The sequence below is a fragment of the Marmota monax genome, unplaced genomic scaffold (genome assembly GCF_021218885.2).
Source record: "Marmota monax isolate L192 unplaced genomic scaffold, Marmota_monax_Labrador192_F-V1.1 WCK01_AAM20220418_F8-fsc00004, whole genome shotgun sequence".
Classification (NCBI taxonomy): Eukaryota; Metazoa; Chordata; class Mammalia; order Rodentia; family Sciuridae; genus Marmota; species Marmota monax.
The window spans coordinates 4,482,623-4,488,622 of record NW_026692881.1 but is presented as its reverse complement, the minus strand read 5'-3'; the positions used below and the strand labels follow the sequence as shown (position 1 = coordinate 4,488,622).

At 47.5% G+C, this 6,000-nt stretch overlaps 1 long non-coding RNA gene across 1 annotated transcript in view; it reads left to right on the top strand.

Moving 5' to 3' along the window:
- Nucleotides 1-290: 290 nt before the first annotated feature.
- LOC124096462 (uncharacterized) overlaps nucleotides 291-6,000 on the top strand; it is a 48,032-nt gene continuing 42,322 nt past the window's right edge. The window contains exon 1 of the long non-coding RNA XR_009227283.1: nucleotides 291-674. This is a non-coding gene — a long non-coding RNA (uncharacterized LOC124096462). The remainder of the gene's footprint in view (nucleotides 675-6,000) is intronic.

Below are 6,000 nucleotides of genomic sequence, written 5' to 3'. Positions count from 1 at the left end.
AATGAGAGACTAAAAGGATATTACACAGGATAAATGAAACAAAGAGCTGGTTCTTTGAAAAATGAAACAAGATTGAAAAACTCTTAGCCAAACTATCCAGAGAGAGAAAACTCAAATTAGTAAAATTAGAGGGAAAAAAATGGATATTACAATAGATATCACTGAAATCTAGAGGATCATTAGGGACCGTTTTAAAACATAAATTTGAAAATCTAGAAGAAATGAATATATTTTTAGACACATTTGACTTGAAAGGTTAATAAAATAGGTACTTGTCACTCCGTTTTTCTGTATGCTTAACAAAACACTGTTGAAATCTTAAGAACTGTTTGCTAATCTTGTTCCCAGAATGGGCTGTCCCCAACTGCGAACTGTTTGCTAATCTTGATCCCAAAATGTGCTGTCCCCAACTGCCAAACTGCAGAATGTAACTTCCCTCCCTGCCCTCTCCAAGGAAAGTATATAAGCTCTGCTTAAGCTGTTCTCAGGGCTCTTTGCTCTATTCGAGTGAGCTCTGAGCCCCAGCATGCTGGACCCCCAATAAACCCTTTGCTGTTGCATGAGACAGTCTCTTGGTGGTCTCTTCCTCCGACGCTCGCCCGACCTTTACATCTGGAGGCCCCAGCAAGATCTGGCAGCGGCAGACGAAAGACCCCCAATGGACCCCTCTCGGGGTAAGTAAGGCGCCTCTTTCTGGTTTCTGCTTTCTGGTTTCTGGTTCCAGGTTTGTTTCAGGTTTCTGGTTCCAGGTTTCAGGTTTCTGGTTTCTGGTTCCAGGTTTTAGGTTTCTGGTTCCAGGTTTTAGGTTTATGGTTCCAGGTTTCAGGTTTCTGGTTCCAGGTTTCAGGTTTCTGGTTTCAGGTTCCAGGTTTCTGGTTTCAGGTTTCAGGTTAGGGCTGGCAAAGCGGCTGTCGGTGAAGAGCGTGAGCTCTCTCCAAAGGTGGCTGACAGACGTGTCACAGAGCCACAGGTCACGTCCCTGGGGGACGCCCCAGAGGACTCGGGAAATCGAGGAACAATAGTCTCCTCGACTCAGTGATATTTTGTTTCTGATTCGGTATTGCCAGCCCATCGGGTTTTGCCGGCTACTCAGTCCTGGTCTCAGTGTTGGACGTCCATTGCCTGTCTTTATTGTCTTGTCTTATCTGTGTCCTGTGACATTGCTTTCACTGTTTGTGTATCTTTCATTATGGGACAGAGCACTTCAACGCCTCTGTCCCTGACCCTTGATCACTGGACCGAAGTCCGCTTCAGGGCTCAGAATCTTTCTTTTTCAGTAAAACGCCGAACCTGGCAGACTCTCTGTGCCTCAGAATGGCCTACCTTTGGAGTCGGATGGCCCCCAGGAGGATCTTTCTACTCCCCACTAATTCGAAAAGTCAGAGATATTGTCTTTCAGCCAGGGCCACATAGCCATCCAGATCAACAGCCGTATATCTTAACTTGGCAGGACCTCTGCGAATCTCCTCCTCCATGGGTGAAGCCTTTCCTTGTCCCTGCCCCCGCTCCTATTCCTTCCCCCACAATTCTATCTCTCAAGCCCTCTGCTCCTCCTCCTCCTCAACCCTCTGTTCTCCCTGAGTCTCAAGATTTGACTCTACTGGACTCTCCTCCCCCTCCTTATCTCCTGCCCTCGTCCCCCAACCCCCAACACCCTCTAAGTGATTCTCCTGCTGCTGACTCAGCCTCTCCACCATTGGAGGAGGCTGAGCCGGCCCAGCACCCTCCAGATGACTTCCCCGCGGCACACACAGCCCCTCCTCCCCTGGAGGAAGCTGGCCCGGCTAAAGAAACTCGCCAACGGTGAATGATTAAAAACCCTGAAGCCCCCGTGATACTCCCCCTCCGTCCTTAAGGGCCAATGATTGACGATGGCCATGGAGGAGAAATGCAAGCCTACCAGTATTGGCCTTTCTCCTCTTCAGACCTATATAACTGGAAAAATAACAATCCCCCTTTTTCCGAGGACCCCACCCGGCTCACAGGTCTGATTGAGTCATTGATGTTTTCACACCATCCTACTTGGGATGACTGCCAACAACTCCTAGGGACTCTCTTCACGACAGAGGAACAAAAGAGAATCCTCCTGGAAGCTAGAAAAAAAAATATCCTCGGACCAGATGGGTGACCGACACAACTTCCCCTTGAACCAACCCAACTGGGACCCCAACACCTTTGAAGGTAGGGAGCATCTGTCCACTTATCGCCGGGCTCTAATAGTGGGTCTCCGAGCAGCCGCTAGGCAACCAACTAATTTGGCCAAGGTAAGAGAGATTATTCAAGGGCCTGATGAATCTCCCTCTATGTTTCTAGAGAGAATTATGGAGGCATATAGGAGATATACTCCTTTCGATCCTCAGGCAGAGGATCAAAAGGCATCTGACACGATGGCCTTTATTGGGCAAGCTGCCCTGGATATTAAAAGAAAGTTACAACACTTAGATGGATTACAAGATATGACCTTGAGAGATTTAGTCAGAGAAGCCGAGAAAGTATACTATAAGAGAGAAGCTGAGGAAGAGAAGGGAGCAAAGGGAGGATGAGAGAAGCAAAAGACAGACTAAGGCGTTGACTAAGGTCCTGGTCACGACAGCAAATAGGCCAGAAATTAAGAAACAGGGAGACAGGAAGGAATACCTGGGCCCACTCCAGAGGCCACCCCTGGCCTCAGATCAGTGTGCCTACTGTAAAAAAAAAAAAAAAGGACACTAAGCCAAAGAGTGCCCTAAAAAGAGACAGCCACGCCAGCCAGCCATTCTGACTCTGGAGGATAACTAAAAAAGTCGGGGCTTGGGTTCCCTCCCCGAGCTCAAAGTAACTTTTGAAGTGGAGGGGACCCCAGTAAACTTTGAGGTGGATACAGGGGCAGTATACTCAGCCCTTAAGGCCCCATTGGGCCCTCTATCAAATAAAAGGTCTCTAATTCAAGGGGCTAACAGCAGTAAATATTGGGCTTGGACAACTAATAGGACCATGGACCTGGGGAAAGGAAAAGTCCATCACTCCTTCCTAGTGATCCCAGAATGCCCAGCCCCATTGATGGGCAGAGATCTGCTCACCAAGCTCCGGGCCAAAATAACTTTTAACCCTGAAGGCCCCCAAATGGAATTTCTAAATCCTTCAGTAAAAACTCCTATAGTCATGGCTTTAACTATGTCAGTAGAAGATGAACATCAACTCTTTACACACCCCAAGACTGATCAAACAGGCAAGCTACCCCAGAAATGGATAACAGATTACCCAGATGCCTGGGCAGAAACTGCTGGGTTAAGCCTAGCGATGAAACAACCTCCAATAACAGTGGAGTTAAAAACCTCAGCCTCCCCAATTAATGTCAACAATATCCTCTGAGCAAGAGCTAAGATGGATAAGGCCCATATCAGAATATCTGGCCTTAGGGGTCCTAAGGCCCGGTCAATTGGCCTGGAACACTCCCCTGCTACCAGTAAAAAAGCCAGGAACTGGGGACTATCGCCCCATTCAAGACCTAAGAGAGATCAACAACAGAGTGCAGGACATTCACCCCACGGTACCTAATCCATACAATCTGCTTAGCACTCTAAACCCTGAATGAAAATGGTATACTGTTCTGGACTTAAAAGATGCTTTCTTTTGCTTGCCTCTGCATAAAGATAGTCAGTTGCTGTTTGCTTTTGAGTGGGTAGACCCAGAAACCAGAACGTCTGGTCAACTAACTTGGACTAGACTCCCACAGGGGTTCAAAAACTCCCCCACACTCTTTGATGAAGCCCTCCACAGAGATATCAACAACTTCAGAACTACGCACCCCGAAGTCACCCTGCTTCAATATGTGGATGACCTGCTACTGGCAGCTGACACCAAGGAAAACTGTGAGTCTGGGACCCAAGCACTATTATCCGAGCTTGCTCAACTCGGGTATAGAGCTTCTGCCAAAAAGGCCCAAATTTACCAGCAAGAAGTAATCTTCCTGGGCCTTAGGGGCGGTAAACGATGGCTCACTGAGCCCAGAAAACAAACCGTTGTGCAGATACCACCCCCATCTAACAGGAGGCAACTCAGAGAGTTTCTTGGGACTGCTGGCTTTTGCAGGTTATGGATACCTGGGTTTGCATCCTATAGCCTACTTATCTAAAAAGCTGGACCCAGTGGCTGGTGGATGGCCCCATTGCCTAAAAGCTATAGCAGCGGCGGCCCTACTAATCAAGGATGCTGATAAGTTAACGCTGGGACAGAAGCTAACCATTATAGCCCCCCATGCCATAGAGAGCATCATCTGCCAGCCACCAGACAGATGGCTATCAAACTCTAGAATAACACACTATCAGAGCCTGTTGCTTGACAAGGACAGAATAATGCTGGGACCCCCCGCCCCACTTAACCCGGCTACACTACTACCTGAACAATCATCAGGACCTGTCACTCATGACTGTCAACATATACTGACAGAAGAAACCAGTATACGACGGGATTTAAAGGATCAGCCACTGCCCCACCCTGAGGTCATATGGTTTACTGATGGCAGTAGCTTCCTCCAGGACGGTAAGCGGCAAGCTAGGGCAGCAATAGTTAGCAGAACTAAAGTCATCTGGTCCTCTAGCCTCCCGGAGGGAACATCAGCTCAAAAGGCAGAGCTGATCGCCCTCACGAAGGCATTAGAGCTAGCGGCAGGCAAAAAGGCCACTATATACACAGATAGCCGCTATGCCTTTGCTACCGCTCATATACACGGGGCTATCTACCAGCAAAGGGGACTATTAACCTCGGTGGGAAAGGAAATAAAAAACAGAGATGAGATCCTCCGCCTCCTCTCAGCAGTGCAAAGCCCTAGAGAACTAGCTATAGTGCACTGTCCAGGACACCAGAAAGGAAATGATCCCGTAGCAGTCGAGAACAGAAGGGCGGATGAAGAGGCTAAATTGGCAGCCCTAAACAGAGTAACCATGTTAACACTTTCCACACCGGGGGAACATAAGTCAGGAGATTTAACTACGTTGGAGCACCCCGACAACTTAACATCTAAGGACGCTGACACTGAACTCCTCGATTTCACTGAGCCCAGCCTGCAATTTCAGAAAGCCCTACACTATGTTAAAAATGTACATCAACTCACTCACCTTGGTTCAAAGAAACTGCAGGCATTCCTGAAGGATCAAGAACAGAGTTTTCCACTAACTGACTCACAGCGAAAGGAAATAGCTGAACGGGTAACAAAAGTCTGTTGGGTCTGTCAATTGGTTAATGCTTACCCTTCCAAGCTTCCTGCAGGAAAGCGCCTACGAGGAACCAGACCAAGACAATTCTGGGAAGTGGACCTTACTGAAATTAAGCCAGCAAGGTATGGACTTAAATATCTCCTAGTCTTCGTAGATACATTTTCAGGATGGATTGAAGCCTTCCCCACAAAAAAAGAAACGGCGCAAATGGTGGTCAAGAAGATCCTAGAAGATATTTTTCCAAGATACGGCCTGCCTAAGGTAATAGGGTCTGATAATGGACCGGCATTCGTGGCCCAGGTAAGTCAGGGGTTAACCAGGACCCTGGGGATTAATTGGAAGTTACATTGCGCTTATAGACCCCAGAGCTCAGGACAGATAGAAAGAATGAATAAAACCATTAAAGAGACCTTAACGAAATTAAGCTTAGAGACCAGCATAAAAGATTGGACTATACTCCTGCCTTATGCACTGTTTCGTGCAAAAAAAAAAAAAAAAAATACTCCCTCTGTTTCTTTGTGTAACCTCACCCCCTATAAAATTCTCTATGGTGCCCCTCCTCCAGTAAGGGACCTGATGGCAATCTCTCCACCCAGACATTTGTCAGCTGGCTATAGGTCTTTCCTATTGGGATATCCCTGATAAAGAGGATCCCACTAAAATTCCATTAAATCCCTTCCGTACCATAGATAATGGAAACAAACATTATGGATGTAGGGACACGCGAACCAGATGCAGGTTGGCTAACCTAGATTACTATGTTTGCCTGGCGGACTATCGAAGCCACAAACAGTCACGGCTGTGT